At 37.3% G+C, this 25,024-nt stretch overlaps 1 long non-coding RNA gene across 1 annotated transcript; it reads right to left on the reverse strand.

Moving 5' to 3' along the window:
* Window positions 1–1,900: 1,900 nt before the first annotated feature.
* On the reverse strand, window positions 1,901–23,315 carry LOC122216610. Its single transcript, XR_006200996.1, has 4 exons — window positions 23,115–23,315; window positions 21,115–21,359; window positions 15,647–15,920; window positions 1,901–2,234 (listed from the first exon to the last, which is right to left on the reverse strand). It is a non-coding gene; the product is annotated as an uncharacterized LOC122216610 (long non-coding RNA).
* Between the last annotated feature and the right edge of the window lie 1,709 nt (window positions 23,316–25,024).

Below are 25,024 nucleotides of genomic sequence, written 5' to 3' on the forward strand. Positions count from 1 at the left end.
CATTCAATTCAAGATTTAGATGATCATGGGCATCAGGGATCAGGTAGCATAAAGACAGAAGATATTATAAGTTATGAATATTCTTTGCTGTCATAATTATGAGAAAAAATCATTTCCCCACATTTACATTCTCTTAGATCCTAAATAAATCTAATTATTATCTAATAGTGAAATTATCCTTTTTTAAGCCTAGGAACATTTTATAAAATTTGAATACCGCTACATTAATTTGCATGCCACATTAATTTGGACTATTTTAATCAATAATTTTAAAGCAAAATGGATTGCATGAAGTTGGGAAATACTCACTGAAAGCTATAATAAATGGCAAAGACCTAACAGGTCACTTAAACCAACTGAATGGTGCAGCCAAATGAGAAAGAAAAGTTAGGGAGATAATAGTTCTTCACTATCTTGAATTTCATGAAATTGAAAAATAAGCATTAAGCAAAAGTTTCATTTAGTATTGCACTATCTAGGTTTCACTATTAATGTGGCCAGGGTTTTTTGTTTGTTTGGTTGGTTGGTTGGTTTTTAATGGGAATATGATAGAGTTCAAAGTCCACAAAACTAGAGACGAAAGAGAAGACTCTCTTTTCAGTCTTGTCCCTGTTACTGACTTTAAAATGAGCTAAGTTACTAACTTGCATCCGTAAACCTCTCCCTGTAGGTAGTGTGACTGGAAGGACGAAGGGAAGAATATCGTCTAGCTGCTGTTTGTCAGTATTTGACCCGCATCCCTCTAGGATTCGCTAGGATTCATGGGAATACTGTTAAGAGTAGTGTGATAAATCAGGAAAGAGACTTAGACAGCAGTAGTAATGGTGAGAAGTAGTAGGATTCTGAATATGTTTCAAAGTTAGAGCTGACAGGACTTTTTTGATGCCTTTAATAAGAGGGAAAAAACACATTATGATGACCACGAGAGATTTCACTTGAGCAGTGGGTAGGATAAATTGGCCTTTCCTGAGATGGGAAAAAAATTTGATAAATGCCGCTTTGGAGTGAGGGAAGGAATTAAGAGTTTGGTTTTTAATATAGCCCTTTTGAAAGGACTTTTAGATTTCCAAATAGAATGCTTCAGTAAGCAGTAAATATGCGTGTTTTGAATGATACGCTTCCAAAATTATATGTAAATCAAAATAACCCTGGGGTTTATGGAGTCACATGATAAAACACTTAGAACGTAATTGATTCAAGCATATTAAACAAGTATAATAAGATTATGAGAATGTGAAAATTACAGATAGAGGTTAATAAAAGCTTAGGATGAAATACATCAAAACAGTAAGAGCTTTTACAGTAGAAGTGTTGTTGTTGTTTTTCTGTTTTCTGTAACGTAACACTTTGCCAATTTAAAACCAACAAATTACGCCTTACATGATCCACTACATTTTCTCCCTAACTAACCTCTCTCTCTCTTCTCTCATTTGTTTTTGCCCAGTTCTGATATAACCCATGTGGAAGTAAAGTAATATTTTCAAAAGGGGGGGAAATCTGATCGTGTCTTCCAGCCCAACACTTCAACACATTACTCTAGATAACCCTTTCAACTGCTCTCGTATCAACCAAAATCTTTTACATCGTGACAATCCCCTTCATCCGTCCCCTGCCTTCTGACTCCATGCATCTTCCTACCTCTCCGCTCTTGTTAACTCTGCTTTCATTGACCCTTTTCTATTCCTATAGTGCTTCAAGGACCAGCTTCCCCTTCTCAAGGATCCTGAACCCGATGTCTATATGTGCTTCTCCTTCATGCTTTATCCTACTGTTAACTTTCATGTCCTCCATATCTTGTCTTGGAGTCTTTCCTTCACTATGTACTCTAAATTGGTGTTCACGCTTCGCGTACAACATCCGGTGTCACTCTCCACTCTTATTTTCCAGATCTTACTAAGGTTATGACTAAGCAATCACTTATGGAATAATTTACATGAGTACTGTTTACCTTGTGGGATGATCAGGCCCCATGGTGGGGGTAAATATCTCATTCACTCTTTCAGATGTAGCACATAGTAGAGTACTTTGCAGGTAATAAGTGCACAATGGCATGTGATACACATGCAAGAAAAAGAAGAAACTCCTGTTTCAATACAACGCCAAGAACAGATAGATGAGAGAGGGAAGAGCTATAGAGGTAAGGTATGGGTGGAGATCTCCCAGATGTCTTTGTCCAACAGAGGAGATGGAAATTATGTCAGGATGTGTCCACCATTACGTTGCTTGAAGTCACCCTAAGAATGAACAGTGAGAACAATCACTTTACGTTTTGATGTTTCTATTGGTCCTAATTTAGTCCTGGGATTTGATGCTTTTCGAAAACATGTATATCTTTATTGCTTTTATTAAAGCTGCTTCGTTAGATATGCTTGGGGAGGAAAGAAAATTCATGGGAATTGTGTGGTGCAACGATCACACATTCCAGACTCAGTTTTTGTTTGCATCAGGATCATGAATTTGCTGATATTGGAAAACTCATATTACCTTAATTTTGGCTTGTCTTATCTGCAAAATGAAGAGGATGGGCGTTAACCAGAACTCTCAAATTCTTTTAAAATTAAAATACCGTGATTTTAATTGTTTTTAGCTCCTGTACAGTCAACTTTAATATCTGGCATTTCGGATGTTATTGCTGTTTTTTCCAGTAGTTAATTAGTTCTAGTTACTTCTAGTCTTATTTTCATCATGATCTGAATAGAAGTGTCTAAATAAAGGAGTATAAAACAATCTGTTAATATGCCTGTGGAAGTATAAAAAAGTTCACAGGTATGGTTTGATGGATAGGATGATTAGTGAATTAAAAGGGAATTGAAGGGATTTTCATTAAAATGACATTAATATCTATGAATGTGTTTGAATCTATTGCATAAGCACTTATTAATATTGCTATCCACTTAAAAGGGGAGTGAATAGGATTAATAATCCAAAGATAGTTTAATAATGTTGAATTTTGTAAGAGTGAAGCAAATAGAGAAATAGGAAATGTAGATATGACGTAAGAAATTAGAGGAAGAATTAGGAAATTTTATAAATTGCCAAAGCAAAACTTGCATTGGACTAAGTTAAAAAGACAGAAGGGACTTTATTCGAGGCTGTGGCAATAGGGGGGAAAGAGCAGAATGCAGTCTTCGCTCAGCTGGAACAAAGCGGTGGGGGGAGTTTTTAGGTGGGGTGGGGGCGGGGGGGGATCATAGGTGACCTTTGTTTGCTTACTGGTGTTATCTAAAGGAAAAGTAAACTTTTTCCTATTTTCATGATAGGAGGTTGTTGTACAATTCAAGCAAGTCTCCAAGGCAGTCAGGCTCTGACCCTGCCATGGGAGACAGGGGAGCCACCTTCTTTGATGCCTACATTTAAAAAAAATAATTATGTTTATTACTTTGCTTTTGAGAGAGGGAGACAGAGTGCGAGTGGGGGAGGGACAGAGAGAGGGAGACACAGAATGTGAAGCAGGCTCCAGGCTCTGAGCTGTCAGCACAGAGCCCGACACGGAGCTCGAACTCCTGAACCGTGAGATCGTGACCTGAGCCGCAGTCGGATGCTTCACCAACTGAGCCACCCAGGTGCCCCAATGACTACATTTTAAAGAGATGGCTCTCAGGCCCTTGAGAGAGACAGACCTCGGGGCACAAAACTGGCAAGAGAGTTTTTAAAAGATTTACATCTCAAAGGGACAGAGAATTTTCAGTGCCCCGTTTTCTAAAATAAATAAATGATCCAGGAAAAGGGAGGGGAGGTATCTCTGTGCTTACACCAGGGGAATCCATAGGAGAAGGGGTGAGAAGGGAGGTCAGTGGCCCAGAGGCACAAAGAAGGCAGGTCTAAAGTTAATCAATCTGAAGGGAACTTAAAGCTGTCCTGGTTAGGATTTGTGACTGAGGGGGGACTGTGGGAACAGGTGGTTTTATTTTACATGAGGCTGATATAATAAAATGTATCAGTGTTAATAGTGATAGATTCAGGAAATACAGAAACCACTGTGTGTGATCTATTGAGTACTGAAAACGTTAATCATTTTAAGGTGCCATTTAATGCATACAGAAGGCAACCTTTTTGAACACTTCCAAACCAGTGGGATTTTAAAGGGGTAAGTAGACACCATTGAAAGCTCATTGTTGACAAAATGACTGACTTTGCAAATAACATACTCATGACGGAAAACTCACTTATAGAGGCCTGGAATTTGGAAGAACAATTCTCTAAAGTCAATGATATTAATTGAATGAAAGTTAGAAATAACTGTCTATTCTCCATCTATCTCCCTTCAGAAATTTATTTTTCTCCTAGTTTTGGAATTGATCATCTCTTTCAGAAATCTCCAGAAAGGAAACATTAATTCATTCTGAATAATTGGCTCCCTCCTCCTTATCCCCAGGGTTTCATAGACCTCAATTTCCCCTTCCTTCACTAAAAGGTTTATCAAAGTGGGTTAAGTTGTTACACCGTCCAAGTGGATGCTGTGGTGAACCAATCAAAGCTCCATTTCAAGACGGAGACACTCATTCTCTCGGTTTCTGAGGATGTTAACTGGCTGAGGGCTCTCGGTGAAACCTGCTCTGGGAGTCATTGCTCCCTAATATACCACCTCACCCAAGACTGAGTTCCCTTCCTGGGGACACACTAACCCCGGTGACTCATCCATGATGGAGAAGGATGAGAGTGTCAAGGAATAGCCCCTTGCTCAAAGTGGGGCAACTGGAAGGTTAATCACTGCTCTGCTGTTTCCCTGGAATCAGCTGTGGCCTATTTTGCAAATGCCTTTTAGTTCAGCTTCTCTCTCTGATCCTACTTCTTTTGCTTTTCCACCATGAACAGACCGCCAGTACACATATCTCAACCTGAGTTTGTTACCCAGGGGACCCGACCTAAGGAGTTGGCTCCAGAAGGTGTCCAAGGAAACAGACTCTAAAAGGATGTTTTAGAGCTGATCCCCTGCCAGCCAGTTTGCAATGGGAACCCCTGCCCTGCTGGTTGGAGGAGGATTGATGGTCCCTGACATTCTTCAGCATTGCATTTGTTAACATCTTTGCCAGTGGTGAACTGGCCAATGGACTCTCTGAGGCTTTTGAGGGATTAAGGGAAAGTACTAATTATAAGGAAAATGGAATCTGATGGCTATTACTGAGTTCTGTTAATGTACTACAGAAGGAAAAGGCAAAACTAAGAATGTTTAATCAACAGTCGGAGGCAAAGTGTGAAAGACACAGGAGCTCCCTAGGAGGACATAAACAGACTATAGCTCAGTTCAGAGAGCAGGAAAAGCTGAAGGTGAGCTCCAAACCTTAATTATACTAAGAGCAGAGTTCCAGAGAAGGTGAATTCTCAGTCATAGCCATGACTATAATGTCAAGTTTAGGGTCCTAGTTGGGAAGGAGTGGATCTGAGACTTGAAATTGGGATGCCTTGATAAACCTTGAAAACCTCAAAACCTGAAATCTCTGTAGATCCTCCGGCTCTGCAAAAGTGGCCCATTTCTTTCTGGTAGGAGGCTAACACATACCCCTTTCATGGAGATGATGTAGAGACCAGGGCAATACGTGGCAACATGTGACCCCGCTGGGATCTTTTCTGGCCACCAGATCAATGACTGTGATCGAGTCACATCATCTGACAAGGCTTCTGCTAAGCCTGCTAAGGGAAGAAAGGAATTATATCACAAGGGTCTGCAGGACCTGGACAAATTATACTGGCGATGCCGGAAGAGGGCTAATTCCTGAGGACGTTGGGTCCAGGATTTTTTCACTTGGTATTAAAGCGTAAAGTAATTGTCTGACTGTAGAACTATCTGTAATGCACAAAAGAGAATGTTGTTCAACTCACTTATTCATGCATTTATTTCTGTAAACAAAGCAAACCATCTTTCTATGAACTTCTAACCTCTGACTTTCCATGGTAAACTCTCTTTAGAGTTGGCCAATGAACTGCAAGTAAGGTTTTTTTCACATATAAATTGATCCCCAAATCTATTTACAAAGGTGTGACCACCAAGTATTTACAAGCAGAAATCCTTATGGTAACTAAAATATTGCACAGATAAAGTCAACGTTAAGGCCCCTCCTGCATCATTTTAGTAAATAGCTATATCTCAGCTGTAGTGATGCAGATATTTTTGACGTGACTGAATGATTTTGAAATACGTATATTTACAGCTACAGAAAGGCCAAAGACGGGTAAGGCCTGGGGGAGGATAATCAGAGGACTTTCTCCCCTGCTAACCCAGACATGAGCTAGGTCCTGGATGACTGAGTCATGACACAACTTGTCAGCATTTACTCACTTATAAATTAGAATGCCAGTTGACTTACAGTTTGGAGGCCACTGCTTTCCAGTGGCCTTAGGGTAGAATCCACACTTCTTGGCCTGTCACTTAGGGTCCCTGCACATTCAGCACCTGTGTATCCAGGTTATCTTCCCCATTCTCACATCACCTCCCTACACAGCATCACCAAACGACTCGGTAGGAGCAAGCCACCTTCTCTCATCTTCCTGATTTTTTGAACGTTGCTTTGTGCCTCCTTAAACCCTGCCCTTGATTCATTCCTCAATCCACAGGGGGTCTGCCCTCTAACACACACCCATTTGATCCAATTGTTTTGTGATTGCCCTCCACTCAGACAGCCTCTCTTTTCAGAAACCTGCCCCATGTGAGTTCCCCTTTTGATGGGCAATCAATTGAAAGCTTTAAAATGGGTATGTTTAACAAGGTAGTAGGCAGTTGAACAAATTTCCTCTTCTGACTCTAATGATGTTTCATCAAGGTATTTTGATCATGCTTAATAAATGGTAACAAGCCCTTATTTGTCAGCTCCCTTTTCTGTCAGTCACCCTCAAAGAACCTCCTGCAAAGAAGAGCCCGATCCAATTGACCCATTAAGAAGACCAGAGGTTTCCCTGGACTCTATGGGTGTGGTTATCGTCATGGGGCTTGACAGTTCATCCTTTGAAACAGACAGTCTCCCTGTAGGATCTTTTCTTTTCTTCCTTTTTATGGTGATTTGCTCAATTTTATTTTCAGAGGATAACTTTGTTTCATTATTCTAGAAGTGTCTTTTCACTTCTACATTCCCTGACGAGAGTAGAACCTATAATTGTGTGTGCATGCACAATGTTTTCCACTCTTTTGTTTGTTTTCCATTCTTACATAGGCACAGTGAGGCACCAGGAGAGCAGAGGTGGTGGGCGTGATCTGCTCCAGCTGTACCCAATGAGTTCATTGTCCATAGAGAATTCAAAAAACATAATAAAAGCAACTTGAGAATTTATAATTACGTTCGTAATTTACAATAGTGTTATATGCAAGCTGTGTGGCATACTGTCTTTGCTAAGTGCAAATTTTAACTTGCAAAATATTTGACTGAATTGGGATAATACCTTTTAAATAGAAAATTAGTTGTTTTTTTAATTAACTGCATGTTTTAAAACTTAGGGGAAAACGAGTAGAAATTCTATTGTTATATTCATCATTGTGACAGACCATTAAATATGCACCTTCTTTTGAAAAATTAATACAATATAAGTCTCAATTTATTAGCTTTTCCCCTTTGTTTTCTATATATATATATATATATATATATATATATATATATAATATATATAATATAGTAATATATATAATATAATAATTATATTTTTTATGGCCCAGGTGGGGCTCAAACTCACAACTCCGAGGTCAAGAACCACATGCTCTTCTGGCCGTTTTAGAATATGTATTTTACTGATTAACTTTATCTTTTTGGGAATGATTACTGAAAATAATGTTCTCATATGTAACAAAGGGTTCAAAAGTGATCCACCCCAGCGTCAAATACACAAGGTATATCACAGCATAGACGGGTTACTGAAAAACTATTCAAAGGGACTTGGCTGGAAGGGTTTGTTCAAGATCCCATAGCACATGAACTTATTTTCACATATGTTCATTCGTTCGTCTAATCACTGGACCCAAATACAGGCCAAGCACTGTGGTAGGCCCTGCAGGTACAAAGGTAAACAAGTAATCTCAGGAGTTTTTAGTGCAATAGGAGAAGAGAGTCCGAAAATTCAGTAAATAAAACAATGAGCAGGAATATTTGTTCTGTTTATCAATTTATCCCAATGCCTATCCCAGCAGGCATTGAATAAGTATTCTGAATTACTGTATACTATGAAATAGACATGCACACCAGGGGAGCCGGAGGAGCGTGTGAGGAGCAGTGACAGGTGGCAAGAGGTAGAGGCCAGGAAGAACAGGTGGCATAGAGAAGGTGATATGAACTGCTTAACGTTGACGGACGCATGGTACCAGATTGTAGTTTGAGCCGCTGCATTTTTGGGTGATTAATGGCACAGCCTTATTGTGACAATAGCTGAACAGTACAGATGTAGGAGAGGGCTGGGGGTTCAAGATATTGGGAACTAGCTAGCCAGAACTGCAATAGACCAGACAAGAGATCATCAGACCCTAGGTAGGGCAGCAGGAATAGGAAATGAGAAGAGGGGAGTGGGGCGCCTGGGTGGCTCAGTTGCTTAAGCATCTGACTCTTGGTTTCGGCTCAGGTCATGATCTCACGGTTCCTGAGATTGAGCCCCAAGTCGGGCTCTGTGTTAACAGTGCAGAGCCTTCTTGGGATTCTCTCTCTTTCCTTTCTGTCTGGCCCTCCCCGACTTGCACTCTTTCTCTCAAAATAAATAAATTAATTAAGCAAATTAAATTAAAAAAAAAAAAAAGAAAAGGGGGGAAAAACTCCAGAAAAAGCCCAATCTAGGATAAAAAGGACAATTTAAGGCACTTCCAATTTGAGTGAGAATCTATAAAAGTTAAAAAAAAAAAAAAAAAACCTCTCTCCCAATAAAAAGTACTGACTCCTTCTTACAATTAATACATCTTGGAGAAAAGCCAATATCTATGGGAACATTTAGTTACAGTGTCACTAGCTGATCATCATAATTGATCCGGGGACACTGAGTGGGTCCTTGTGTTCCTGGGTATGAACATCAATAAGATGTGATTTCATAGCTGTTACTAAGCCAGCACAAAAATACCAGACCTCCCAGCACTATAAATATTTTACCTGTCAAAAACGAAATGAGGCTATTAAAAAAGAAATGCAAATATAATCCAAGACAAACAGAGTTTTCTTCCCTAGGGGGAAAGTAAATTACAACCTTTCATAATGAAATTAATGTTTATAAGCACTCACACTAAAATCAAATTCATAAGCTAACTCTTTTAAAGATGGAATACTCCTTACTATTTATCAAAGATTATTCTGTTCCAGTTTTAAATGATTTCCTGATGATTTGTAATAGATTCTTATTTCTTATACAGGGTATATAATTTGCATTAGTCTCCATAACAATTTAAAAGGCCATTGTTGAGTTTGGTCCAAATAACAAGAGTTAAGATCCTGTGAATTTCTCTTCTATCTGGCATTTCCTCTGACCTTTTACAGCTGTGAGAATCATTCTTTTCCATGGTTATTTTCTTTTGCACTTTTTTTTGTGCTACAGAATCTTGTTTCTGGAAGAGAGTTTAGAGTTATGTAGTCTGACAAGTACCAACAGAGGGCTCATAGTTCCGGAGTGTCTGCAAAAGTATGAACTGGATTTAAGAGTCATGTTCCTTGGGGCGCCTGGGTGGTGCAGTCGGTTAAGCGTCCGACTTCAGCCAGGTCACGATCTCGCGGTCCGTGAGTTCGAACCCCGCGTCAGGCTCTGGGCTGATGGCTCGGAGCCTGGAGCCTGCTTCCGATTCTGTGTCTCCCTCTCTCTCTGCCCCTCCCCCGTTCATGCTCTGTCTCTCTCTGTCCCAAAAATAAATAAAAAACGTTGAAAAAAAAAAAAAAAAAAAGAGTCATGTTCCACAAACTGAAACCCTAAATAATATTACGTGTTAACATTCCTAATGTAAGACACGTATGCCTAAACCTGCTTTTTGTTTGAGTTGAACTGTATTTACATTAATTCTGTATAGTCACACTAATGACCTCATTCTGAGCATTTTAGATTTGCAGTTAGATTGTTTTTAAAATGTTATAAAAATTAAAAAGTAGATTAGGTAAGACTTAAATGTGGACCTTATGAGCCACTATACAAATCTGATCTCCTTAATTTACTTGAAAAGAAACTAGGGTCAAGCGATTAAGCAAATTATCTAAGTGTTTGATATTTAATAGTGAACTTTCTTGCTGATTGTTGGTTCAGATAGAACTTTTCAATATCGTACTGTGTATTAAGAATGTTCATACACTTCCACCTACCTGAGCTTTCAACTCTTCAAACTTATCTTGAGAAAGTAATCTGAAACACCTAACAATTTTTACATACAAATATTTTCTTTAAATATTTCTTTAAATATTTCTTTAAATATAAATATATATTATATTTTATATGTATATATAAATATATATATGATATATATTTATATATACATATAAATACATATATATTTATATACATATTTATATTATATATATTTATATACATATATACATATATATTTTTATATATACATATAAATACATATATATATTTATATACATGTATTTATATTATAAATATTTATATACATATTTATATATTATATATATTTATATATATTATAATAGGTAATAAACAAAAAAAGAAGAAGAAAGAAAAAAACACAGAAGAAAGCAAGACTAATTTAGAGTAATATACAAATATAAAGTATATCCATCCAAATATGTACCCATTAAGATAATGTTTACTTAAAATATACTGTGATATACAAAAAGCCCACTCTGTAATATTAAGGGAAAGTTACAAAATGAAACATAATATATTCAATTACATAATGAAAAATAATATCTGCTAATTTAAGAGATAGGAAGTAAAATGTATAAATATATTGTGAGTCGTTGGATCTGTTTCCTTTTTATAATTTTATATAATTGTAATACATTAACTTCTATAGTATATATGACAAATATACAGTAGATATTTCAATACAGTCGGTTCCAGCATATTTTCTATCAAAACATCTTGTTAATGAAAGAATGATATGTCAGTATGCCTACTTAGCATATATTTATAAAATGACTCATATACTATTAATTTCCACTGGAACTTTTTTAGGTGTATTATAAATGTTTTTCAGAACATGACTCCAAGAATGTCATTGTTGCAGTTTGATAGCTATAGCTAAATATAATTAAAGCATAGAACTTTGGCCTTGCTTATTTGAAATTTATACCAAATTTATTCTCTAATCATCTCCGTCATGGAATTTTCTGGCTGTATGAATCACTGTAAATATGCAGTTTTTCATATGATGAATGCTGGGAGTGTTTCCAGAGGAGAGCTGCTTTAGATTTTACCTCCATGCCCTTTGCTATTGGTAACCATAGGCAACCAGGTAACTAACCAGGCAGTCACATGATCCAGGTATTTTTATCGTTCACGTTTTACAGTGGAGGAGATATGAGTTTACAGAGGTAAGGTGCTTGTCCAGATTCACACTAACGTGGTACGGACAAGATCAAATGCAAGCTTTTGGTTTCACAAATGGCAGGCTCACCTACCATGATGATGCCTGCTTACTAACCCCGGGAGGCTAAGTTCCTGCATATGCAAAACAGACATGGTTATCTTTCTGCAATTACTGTAAAACAGCCCCAGTAAGTAACAACTACTTGGTGATGTGTCCACAAGTAATAACAACAGCAATAATAATAATAAACAATATAGACCTTCTCCTTTTAATACATATCAGTTTGAGTTTTCTAGCCCATATGAGTACAGACCCGTTGTTAGAAATATTTAGTAGTTTTGCGTTTTTCTTTTTTAACCCAGAGTCTAGGCCAAACCAAAAAAAAAAAAAAAAAGTTTCTCTCTGTTCCACTGAATAGAGTGAATAGTTTTCCCTCTTAGTTAATATTTTCAAGCAGTTTAAAATGTTTGAATATCTCAGATTAATGTAGGGTCTTATTTCCAATTCCATATCTCAAGTAGGCTCAGATTTTATCTTCTTTCTCCGTGTAACTATAAAGCCTCGAAACCCCTATGTTAGAATAATAATCCCCCCAGAGTTGCTACTGATTACATGGTCTTGTTTATACTTTATGGTCTGATTTTTTGGTCTCTTTTAATTTACAAAAAGAAAATTGTTCTTCATCTGCACACTAATGCTTATGTATATTTTCTCTTCACATGTACATCCAGAAACAAACACACACACACACAGAAACACAGGGTCTACTAGAACACAAAGCTTTTGTAACAATTTGACAACAAAATTCAGTGTCAAATTTTAGCTTTTGCAAGATGATTTTTGTAGCTCTGTTGGCAATGCAAATGTTTAAAACCTAGTAAACAAGAATATTTTATTCTGAGCTCTACAGACATCCTAAAAGTTGACCAAGCTTTCCGAACTGATTTTAGAGATTTCTGGAAATACTTATCTCCTTCTACTTTCTCACTGAACTCTGGTCTCTTTATCAAGACAAAGTTATTTATTTCCCAAAGAAAAACATACTTTTCATGGAATAGATTTTAAATTCCTTTGTGATAAGAAACTCAGTGACAAAACGACACTAAGGAATAATCAAAATAGGGATTGGACCTCCCCCTGAAAATGGGAAAGTGTACAGAGAAGTAATGAGACATAACTGGTGTGAATTTAGTGGTTTAACCAGGAGGTGCATCCAGTCATCACAGACTTTCTTATTACATATTTTCCCCTTGAAACAACTGACAGAATTTTCCCTGATAAGACATTCAATAACGGAGCTAGATAATGGAAGTCTAGGCAGTCACTGACTTATGCTTTTGACCCATCTCTAAAGAGATAATCATTTATGGATTCATTCAATAATTTACCTATTAAATATTTGTAATTATGTATTGTGTTTCTACAATGTGACAAGAATTGAGTGAGAAATTATTTATATGCTTTACTTTCATTTAAATATTTAGATGCTTTGCTCTCCAGGTAGGTTGTATACTACTAACAAGGCATCCCTTAATCCATTCCATTTCCCTGCTGCAGAGAAAGTTACTGACACACAAAACAGTGGTCAATAAATGACAGTCATAGTCGTTCAGTGCTGTAAATGAATTATGAGTCTCTGTGGAATAACACCGAAGTGTGGCTGTGTGTTTCACTTCCATCCAGCCTTAAGGCTCTACTTAAGTAAGATCCAACTCTCCCGGGAACGCTTTCTCTATTAGCATTATTCTTCCAACCAGTGTCAGCCAACAGAGAGGGTATTTGAATTTGGAATAATCTAAGGGACCAAGTGACTATACTTCAGTGCTTGCTCCATTTTATATTATTAAATGGACTTCTTTACTTTCTGTAAACTCACTTGTTAATATAATGTCTTCATTTATTTAATGTAAGGACAGATGCCAAATTTGAATGCCACCATACTCAGGACAAATTTTGTAAATCTGGTTTCCTATAAACATAGTTGCCTTTTTGTTTGTTTACTCTAAGGAAGTGATCAGGCTATTATGACAGCTTTTAATTTCTTTTGCCATAAACCTATTGAACCAGATGCGTAATCTATAATACTTCAATACAGCATTTTAATAATTGGCTTGATGAGTAATCTGTCCAAATATTCACAAATTAGGATACTATTAGTGGTTTGTAGAAGCGAGGCATACTTTAGTTTTTTAAAATGCATATAGATGGGTGGGAGGCAAAGGTTAAATAACCAACATAGTGTGGAAGGTTTATAAAAAGATGCTTCAGGGGGCGCCTGGGTGGCTCAGTCAGTTGAGCATCTGACTCCGGCTCAGGCCATGATCTCACGGTTCGTGAGTTCGAGCCCCACATCTGGCTTGGCTGCTGTCAGTGCAGAGCCTGCTTCCGATCCTCTGACCCACTCCCTGTCCCCCTCTCTCTCTGCCCCTCCCCTACTCTTTCTCCCTCAAAAATAAACATCTTTAAAAAAAAAGATGCTTCATTAGTTCATAAAGCACTGCAGTCAACAAAATATTTGAGACATTCTTCTAGATATCCTGTAGAATCTAAAAATTCTAGTCTGGTGCCTTGAAGTCAGACACACACGAATTTGAATCTCATTCTTACCACTTACAACTCTCTGACTTCCCTAAGTTCCCATCCACCCACCGTGTAATGATGGCATTTAACAACCACCTTAGGGGTTGCCTGGGTGGTTAAATGAAACCTCTAATAGCCTATCAAAGTACATGGGGAAACATAGGCACTCATCAAATATTAGTAACTAAACTGTCGTGAATGTCTATTCCTGTTAAGTACTCTTCAAAGCCACACATGTAAAATAAAGATAGCGGTAATCCCCTCTCCTGGATATGGTGCTCAGGATATTTGTGCTGCTTTTCCCTGGCTCTGCTAAGCCAAACCGTATGTGCAGGCTTGAGAACATTTCTTCGTTAAGAGAAATATCCCTGTGTCGATAATCCTTTGCAACATAAAGACCAATGAAAAACAGAAAATGTTCACTGGTTATAAACAGAGTGGAACAATTCTAAAGTTATGAACTTAATCAGTTTAGTTAGAACTTTAGGTAAAATACTAGGATTGCTACCATTGAGTGTATCGAGATCACGAAACAAAATTGGCAAGACAGAGTAAAAGAGGGAAATGATTCCTCCCTGAATAATATTCAAAGTCATGTATTTCTGTTCAGGCACAAGGAAAATGCCACTTACTAAATAGGAACGGTTATTTTCATGTGCCTTATCAAACAAACTAGAATATGTTTTTATTGCTGAGAATTTACTTGTGTATTGCATGGCAAGTCAGATAGAAATCATCTGTTGTTTCCTGGCTTTTCTTGTAGTGCTGTGGAATAAGGGGCCTCTGAGGAGAAAATGATCAGTTCTTTACATTTGACTATAATCATAATCAACTTCTGTGAGCAAAAACTTTCCCCCCACCCCAAATCACCGGTATACACCAGTTTCCAGCCTGAAATTTAGTGCATTGAACTGTGGCAAATGGCAGGCACGGTGGAGACTGATCAAATGTGGATTCTCAGACTGAGCCCTAACGTCATAAGGACAATGCATCTGATTAAGCCTCCACGGGTCTGCTTGGTGATTCTCTCTCACCAGAAAAAATGGATGAGATGCACATTCTGTCCATCCAACTTTCCCAACATTTGTTAACATTAAGTGGAAACTGGTAGAGATTTCTTCAGTCTCGAGAAAAAAAAAAGAACGAACGTACTAACCTAGAAACTATACAACTACCAACGGTATGTGTATACACACATGAACGTTCCAAAGAACAGATTGGAAACATCCGATCGGTGACTTCCAGAGTTTTAAGGTTATTTCATAATATGTGTTTTTGTGTGTAAATTTGATTCACTTACTATACCTAAGCAACTTACAATTTAAAATACATAATTCTGATCAATCTGCGGGCGAATTAGGTATACCAGTATTTCGCGGCATCGTGAAATGACCTCCATAATATTGAGGTGCCCAGCATTCTCACCTACTTTGAGAATAATTACTGGTTGAAATGGGTTGTAACTCTTACAATCCTACGCACGTCTTCATTTTAGAAAAGTCCCTTTGGTGTGCTTTTATATTCGTTAAAACGAGTAACTCAGCTTATTATCGAGTGAATTTACGTGTGTGTTTCAGACACACGTTCAATAGGGAAGCACTTCAAACTGGATGTTCCAAGTGTATCCACAGTACGTACCTTCAAAAAAAGTCAGTGGTTTCTTGAGCCTGTAGCTGGGTGGAGTTTTTCCACCGGAAGATGTTGTGTTTCTGAATGCAATGCTTTTAATTGCTGTGGAAATGAGATGTCTGTCCCAGTTAGGTTTCTCTCAGTCCTGCTGAGATTTTGCTGCAGAGGCAGGGGGCTGTCAAGGGTCACTGAGTTTCTTTCCAGTCCTTAGCTTTTCTTGACTTTTGACGAGCACAGATGAGGGACTTGCTGATCCGTGGGTTTCGGGATCTCCGTCAATCCTCTGCCATCCAGAAGAGGAAGAAATAAAGAAGAGTTCTAGAAAAAGCCAGTTTGGGCTTTTTTTTTTTCTTTTTGGTAAAACTTCTATTTTTGAAATTATGCCAACAACGCATCCTATGTTAGTTGGAAAATGGGAAACATACTACCAAAGAAGCAAATTAAAAAAAAAAATGGCACTGTGAACCAAAACCTGATGTTTCACTTCCAAAATGTGTTCGGCATAAAATTTATTATCTAGTAGGAATCACTCTAAATATTCACTTTTATCTTTTTTTTTAACTTTACATAAAATCATGACTATTATTCATATGTATTCTGATGTTCATTTTAATTCTTTATTCTTCAACCTTAATGAGGGTGCTTGTGCCATAATTTATTAAACCAGTATTTCAACCTCTGGGTGTTTGTAACCATCACTGTGTGGTGAACAGGCTCTAAAGTGGTCCCCATTAATGCCATTTCACACCTCTGAGTACTTTCCTCCCCTACCGTGCAGACACAGGACCTGGGACGTACTTCTGTTCAGTAGCAGACAGCATAAAGGTTGTATCAGCTATCTTGCTAGAAAATTCTCTGTTGCTACCTCTGAAACAGCAAACTGCCATGCTATGAGCACTCTAGCAACACATGGCAAGGAACCGAGGGTGGTCTCTGGCTGAGGGTCATTGAGAAATCAGAGCCCACAGTCTGGCAGCCTGCAATGAACTAGAAGCTGCTAACCATGTCGCTTCCAGGCAGATCTTCCCCAGCTGAGCCTCAGATAAGAACCCAGCCCTGACCAAAGCCTTGACGACAGCCTTACGAGAGTTCCAGCTGAACCTTGCCCAGGCTCCTGGCTGACAGAGCTGTGACATAATAAATATGTGCTAAATTTTTGAAAATATTGCTATGTTACAATAGATCACTAACAAAAAGTCATAGATATTATTGAGATGAACCATATTGTGCAAAAAGCACTGCTCTGCTCCAGATTTACTTCTGAGGACATGCTTCAGAATGGATTATTACTGACGTAAAATGTCAGCAAGTTAAATATTGCAATAATTCTGAGTTTGAGAAAGTATTTGAATGTCCCAAAATAATATCCCAAAAGAAAAAAATTGTAAGAACGACTTAACCCTGGAAAATTCAGGAAATCTGATATCACCAACTTAGTAAAAAAAATGTAAATAATCTTAAATTAACATTTGTTCCTGTATGCCAGGCACTATTCTAAAAAGCACTTTACCCTGTTTAACTTATATTGAATTTGCTGTGAGAACATGTATTATTATCCCCAATTTCTAGTTGATAAATTTGAGATGAAAGGGAGATTTGCCAATGTGTTGAGCACCCCAAAGCTCCTGAAATGTGGGGCTGAGATTCTGAACCAGGTAGGTGGACTCTCAAACCTGTCCTTTTCAACACTTTGCTAAAGTGCTTCCTAGACAAATGGGCAGTGTATACCAACACAATGTTATAAATGAGATAAAATATAGCCACCAAAATAGCCTTCAGTTCTCACGAATAGATTTCGTCAAAATTCTGTTGACCTTGGGCATTTTGTTCACTTACTCATCAAGCAAATACGAACCAATCATTTGCTAAGGACAGGTATTTTACAAAAGCTTTGGACGTGATCGTTAAATATATATATATATATATATATATATATATATATATATACACACACACACAGACACACACACACATATATGTGTATATATATATACGTATATGTGTGTGTGTGTGTTCAGAGCATGCCTCTAGGGTGGGAGACATGTATTGTAGACACAATTCCATAGTGAAAAGTGATCTGAACACACATCCTGTTTAAGATATATAATAAAGGATATCTGGGGATTGAGGTCAGGCTTCTTTGGGGAAGTAGTTTAGTGTGACATCTGAAGGATAAATACTAATTAATTACATAGAGAAAAAGAGATTAACATCTCAGGCATAGGGGCCACCATGTGTGCAGGCCCTAGCCCTAGGAATCACGGTCATTCCAACATTGGGAGATGTCCTGTGTTTCCCAACCACACAATGAGACAGTGACATAAAATACAGCTGGTGAGATTTGCATGTACAGAACGTGAAAAGCTATATAGATCTAAATATTTCATGTTTTTTGAAAACTGAAAGACAATAATTGGATAGATTTTTTTGAAGTTTACTTATTTTGAAAGAGAGGACCAGTGGGGAAGGGGCAGAGAGAGAGGGAGAGAGACTCCCAAGCTGGCTCTGCACTGACCGTGCTGAGCCTGATTGCAGGGCTCGAACTCACAAACCATAAGACCATGACCTGAGCCAAAACCAAGAATTAGCCACTTAACTGACTTTACCACCCAGGTGCCCCAATAATTAGATAGATTTAAGCAAGGAAGCCTCCTGCTCATATTTGCATTTGGCATAAGGTGTCTCAGGATAATGCAGCTTATGGAACAGGCAGGGCGCATGATATGCACCAATCCTAATAAGCTAGTCAACTGGAAAAGCTGGACAAAGTTCAAAAGCTGCCTGCCTGTGGGCTAAAGAGCTAAAAAGGGTGTCAAGACTTCCTGGGATAGAATTCTCAAGTCCAGAGTCCCGGGGCATGTGTCTTAATCTGTTCAGGATGCTATAACCAAGTTCCATAGATTGAGTGGCTTATGACAACAGACATTTATTTCTCACAGTTCTGGAGGCCAGAACTATGAGATCCGGGTGCCAGCATAGTCAAGTTCTGGTGGAGACCTGCTTCCTTGTTTATAGACAGCCATCCTCTTGCTCTGTCCTCTCATGGTTGAAAGTGGGAGCTCTCTGAGATCTGCTTTATAAGGGCACTAATCTCTTTCATGAGGGCTCTACTTTTATGACCTTATCACCTAAAGACTCCACCTCCTAATACCATCATATGGGGGTTATAATCGAATAAGTTAATCTTCGGGGAAACACAAACATTCAGTCTATTGCAGGGTGGAACCAAGTTTGAGAGTCTGTTTTTGTCTCCAAAGCCAATTCTCACATAGGAACCTGAGAGTCTAGAGTCTGAGCCATGTTGTTAAAGTCTCTCCAGGTTAAGGGCTAGGGGATTGGTGTTCAGGGCCCCCTGAGGGTTGGGGAATAGCCCCAGAGAGCCCTTTTCACATGAGGTTGAAACAGCTAAATTTTCCCCAAAGGAAGGATGAACCAGAGATGGAAACATGCACAGACTGCCTTGAAACTTTAAAGTATCTGTCTCTGAAATTGGATTAAGAATGTCCTTGAATATTAGTGCCAGGCATCTGACAAAAGCCTATGCGAATCCTCATTAGAATATTACCCTGGCCCTCAAGTTACCTCGCCCACCCGTGTGGTCATGCACAGTTTGTTACCGTATTTTAAATGAGGGATATGGAGAAAATTATTGCGCCTTCAGCAGAAGGCAAGGTGCAACAAAGTAATTAATAACCACCAGGGAAGCCTGATTTAGCATGTTTATTGAAGTCTGTTGTGTTAGTAGATTCATTCTGCAAGTTCTATGAGAAGGCCTACAACTTCTCCAAATCTCTAAAGCCAGCCTTAGGTCAATATGACTGAAAAACGTAACAAAACAAAATTATGACGGCAGAAGGTTGCAGTATGTTTAATTTAGAGTGAATATTTAAGCTCTACGGACATTTACGTTCATGGCACCATCTTGAAAGGGTGTGCTATATATCCTGACATTTTCTGTCACCCACATGACTAACTCTTACTTGCTTCCCATAACCTGTCGATAAAATTTCTTGAGATTTCTCTTTGAGATTGGATTCCAGCCTCCCATTTAGGCCATTAGGTTGCTAATGCTCTGGACCTCACACCTGTCTATTATGTTGCAATGTAAGTAGTGCTTACATATGACTGGCTTTATATAACTCTATATCTGCTTGAAATGCCCTTTATCTCCTTGCTTCTTACTTTCCTACAAAAACAAAACAAAACAAAACAAAACAAAAAAAAAACAACAACAAAAAACAAAAGCTTCTTATCTCTCAGTGTCCAGTTTGTGAAACTTTCTCCAAAGTCTTGGCCAGAAAATCCATAACATTCTATGAAATTTCCCTTCCTAAAATCATTCTTATAACATTTTTTTTAAATGTCCCCATCCTTGGGATGAGTGAGAGGTTTAAGGACCATTGCAACTTGTTAATATATATTTCCCTTAAAAATTGCATTTTGATCCATTTCAGAACTCATTTAATATCTGATATCGATCATACCTTGGCACCTCAGTTAAAACTTTCCATTCAGCATTGTGTCACAGTAATTGTGTGATGATTATCATCACACATGCTTGTGTTTTGCACCAGACCAGAGCTGGGACTAAGTTCCATTCATCTTTTTTCACTTAATTTGGGCTATCACTTGTATGTCACTGTCCCAGAGAGGCCTTTCCTGACCATCTCCAGTCATTTGCCATTCAATACCAGAAAGGGATAAAAATCATTTCTTACTATGGAATATAAAATTCAGAAAGCAAGGATGTTTACTCTTTGTTCCTCATGGCAGTTCTACCCCTCCCAGTTCCTGGTATAAATTACTAAATATGCATGTGTTGAAAGAAAGAAGGGATGGACAAATGACTAGATAATGGATATATAGACAAATCTTCCTGGGTAATAAGTATTTAATAAACATTTGTCGAATAAATATTCTTAGAATGCCCTAAGCTGTCACCCCTTCGCAGGTACAGTACAAAAACCTTTACTGTTAGGCCACAAGGAAAAACAGTAAAATTTTAGGCCAGAAAAAGTCAACTTTTCTAGCCTGTGATCGTCTTTATTCTAACACTTCTACCATTACTAGTATCATAAAAATTGGGTTATTTTACTAAGGTGTTACTATATACCCAGTAATATATGCTTCTAGGTTATTCACAGAACAGGATTCAAAGGTAGACTTTTTAAAACAAATTTTTGATGGAGAGTAGTGATAATATAGAGGACTATTGATTATTTCACTGCACGTCAGGCTGCCTTTTGATTGCTTTTCATTGCTCATTTCATCTTCGTGACCACACAGTGAACTACCTACTGTCCCACAGTTTACAGATACAGAAAGTGAGCCTCAAAGAAATTACACAACTTGATGAAATTCTAAAGACAGCAAATTCCCATTTCTTATCCTAATTTTCTCTAACTCCAAAGTCTCTGTTCTTTCTACTATAATGGGTCATATTTAAATATATATGGTAGCAATAGTTGAAGTTGTACCTTTGTAGAAAAAATACTCCTCCAAATTCCTCAAGATACCTCGTCTTTTCTCTGCGCTGTTTGACAAATGATTTTGTTCCATGAGAACGAGAGTCCACGTGACTTGTTTCACTTGTTTGGGGCTTGCTCGTTTCACTTGTCGCCTGTGAATAAGCATGTCTGCTAGAAATGTCAAGAAACTTCTCAAAATCATAAAAAGAGTCAAGCAGAGAAGCTTCCCACTTCGCTCAGCCCTGCTGTGTTCCCTGTGATTTGAACAAAGAAAAGACAGTTCAGCCAATTAAAGAAACATGCCAAAGTCAGAATAAGAAACAGTACAATACAAGCAAAAGTAATGACAAACTCAGTCTTAAAGATATGGGAATAGAGGGAAGGAAACTACACAAGTTAATGACAGTTACATAGGTTATAAAAGCAAGTTATAAAAACACTTCTCTCTCAAGTTGTTGTAATTTGGGATTACTGTGTAACAGATGTGAGTAAAATATTCTTTTTAAAACACTCCTGAAAGGTTTTTAGTCTTTAGTCTCTATAATTATGCTGTAGGGAAGGAAATAATGAAAGGAAAATAAATACTGGGTTTTTAAATACCTTTCTTTACATTTTAAGTATGAGAGTATCATGAATAATAGTCTTTCTACAAGCCTGACTGGAACAAGGCCTTTTCATTCCCTGCTAGTTCTAATCTAAAGTCCAAATAACATCTTTAAAAAAATGATTTTGTGTGTCACCAGAAAATTCCCGACACCACTCTTACCCCCACCATGGGCAGATTTTTTTATATCAAAGTGCTTTATGCATCCATACATTATATTGTAATTTTACAATAAAATATAATTATGCATTCATGTATTCAGTAAGTATGAATTTAGTTCCTACTGTGCACCGGGCACTCTTGTAAGCACTGATAATTTATTGATAAAATAAATCATCTCAACACTTGAGGAATTGTCATTGTAGTTGAAGAAAAGAGAAAGTAAATTCACAAATGAACACAAAAGGAGGCATTGATAAATGCAGTAAAAAATAGAAGATAAAAGTGATATTGTTATGGAAAGTGGCAGGTATGGGTTCTTTTGGCCTCTTCAGAGGGAAGATGTGTATATAAATTGTCCCCTAAGTGTTGTCATGCAAAAATCTAGAAGAGGCTTTGAAAGAGAGGAAGAAGTCTCTGAGGTGGGAGCAACTTTGTGTTCAGGAGACAGAAAGGAGGCCAATGTGTCTTGATCATGATAAATGGGAGAATAAGGAACAGAATTTGGTGATCACAGAGGACCTTAAAGACCATAAAAATGTTTGACTTAATTGTATTGAGAGGGTTTTAAGGAGGGGAGTGACATTTTCTGATTAACTTTGTTGGCTCGATCTAAAGCAATAGAAAGGAAAATAGTGAGAAAGGTAAAAAAAAAAAAAAAGAATATATGTTTTGGAGACAGACGTGTCAGAATTTATTGATAGATGGCACAGGAAAGTTCAAAAGAGAAATCAAGGATGACTCTTAGGTTTTTGGCCTTAATATCTGTATAAATGGTGATTCAACGTATTGTAGGCTCCAGAATCAATAGTTCTGTTTTGGTCGGAATACTCCTGAAAGGGCTAACAGATGAGATGTCAAATAGGCAGTTGAATGTAACGTAGCAGAGAGAAGAATCTGGCTCTTGAGACACACACTTGAGCCATGCATAAATAATACTCAAAGTGAGTGGACTGTATGAGATCATTTAGGAGAAAGAGTATAAAAAGAAAGCAAAGAAAATGAAGTGTTAACTCGACTCTGCCAGCCTTGAAAGATCACCAGGAGGACCTCCACTTCTGCCCATGAAGGATTAACTGTTATAGGCATTGCCACCCTGCCAATAAATCACTAGAAAACTGAGTAAAATAAAACACAGAAAACTCTTTTCAGACATCACACAATAGACAATGTCTAATCGCAAGGATGTAATCCCCCCCCAAAAGGGACATCCGTGAACCAAACCCTATAGGTTTCCCAAGCTTACCACCTGAGTGCGGTTGTCAGGCTTCTCAACAGGAGGGGAGCTCAGAGCCCAGCAATCCTGCTAAATTGAGAGTAGAGATTGGATTTCAGGGAAACAGAGTCAGCTAGTGTTTGCAGAACTGAGGAGTAGAGAAGAGAGTATTTCAGAAAGAGAGCTCTAGATGTCCGCAGAAAAGTCCTTGAGACCTTGCCTGAATGTCATGATCTGCCCATGGGAGATGAAACTGTATGAGGGTGGGGAAAGAATTGCTAGAATGTAGTAAGCCCAAAATTCCTAGATCTCACAAAGGACTGTAAATACGCCTGTCCCCAGTAGCACACATGGAGAGACCATGTAATCCACACCAGTCAGGAGGGCATCCCGTTAGCAATCATCCTACCAAATCTTAAAGGAAAATTTGAAAATGATCCAGCTATCACACATCACTTTGTTATGTGACAAATAAAACTATTTAAAGAAATACAACAAAATCCAGCACCTAGCAACATAAAGTTCACGTTTGGGATCCCATCAAAAATTACCAACCATGCAACAAGACAAGAGAATATGATCCACATTCAGAATAAACTTGATCAATAGATCGAGAAATGATAGAAATTAAGCCATAATACACCTGTTATAAAAAGTGCAAATCAAGAATATAGAGAAAACATGAATAAAATGAGAAAATAGACAATATAAAAAGATTGAAATTTAAATTATAGAAGTGAGAAATACAACATCTGAGATGAAAAATATCCCAAATGGCAATAATAGCAGATGAGACTCTGCTGAAGAAATATTAGTAAATTTGAAAATCTTACTAAACCATCTAAAATAAAATACAAAAATAAGGAAAAAAAGAGTGAAAAAACAAGAGAGCATTGAATACTGATGGAAAAATATAGAACAATACAATATATACAAAACTGGAGTGTCAGGCAATAGGGGCAGAAAATTATTTAAAGAATAGACCATTTTGTTTCTCAAATGTGATGGAAAAATAAACCCCGAGGTCTAAGAAACTTTAGAGAAGATATGAAAAAAAATTACAATAAAGCTATTATTAATAAAATTTTGGGGCTGCTTGGGTGGCTCAGTTGGTTAAGCATCCTACCCTTAATTTCAGCTCAGGTTATGATCTTAAGGTCATGAGATCGAGCCCCACATTGGGCTCTACACTGTGCCTGCTTAAGATTCTCTCTCTCCCTCTCCATCTGCCTCTCCCCTCCCCCCTCAAAAAATTGTTTGAAAACTAGTGATGAATTATATATATATATATATATATATATATATATATATATATATATATATATATAATTGTATGTATGTATATATATGTGTGTGTGTACATACATATACAGATTATATATTTGAAAAAATATATATATGTTTGAGGTATATATATATTTTTTCAAATATATATTGGAAAAAATTTTGAATATTTATGGCTTGGACACAATACATCGTTTATTCCCTGGAATTAATATATTTATTTATATATTTATATATACATAAACATATATATACATATATATATGTATATATATATTAATTCCAGGGAATAAACGATGTATTGTGCCCAAGGCATAAATATTCACATTTTTTCCAGAATTCGTTCAGCAGATTTATTTTCAGAATCAAGCAAGTCAGAAGAAAATGGAAAGACATCTTTAAATTCTTCAAAATAAAGATAAAATGTGTCCAACTGCACTCTTAGAGAAAATGTCTTCAAAAATTGAAAGAAAAATTAAAATATTTTTATATTAATAAAACTTAATATAATTGTGAACATATCTAAAATATAAATAAAAGAAGGAAACTCTTGAAGAAGAAGAAAAACTGTGTCAAGGGGAATATAGATATACACCAACAAAAATGAAAATTACCAAAAATGGTAAATAAGCAAGTAAATGTTGAAAGACATTATT

Source organism: Panthera leo, chromosome A3 (assembly GCF_018350215.1).
Source record: "Panthera leo isolate Ple1 chromosome A3, P.leo_Ple1_pat1.1, whole genome shotgun sequence".
NCBI lineage: Eukaryota > Metazoa > Chordata > Mammalia > Carnivora > Felidae > Panthera > Panthera leo.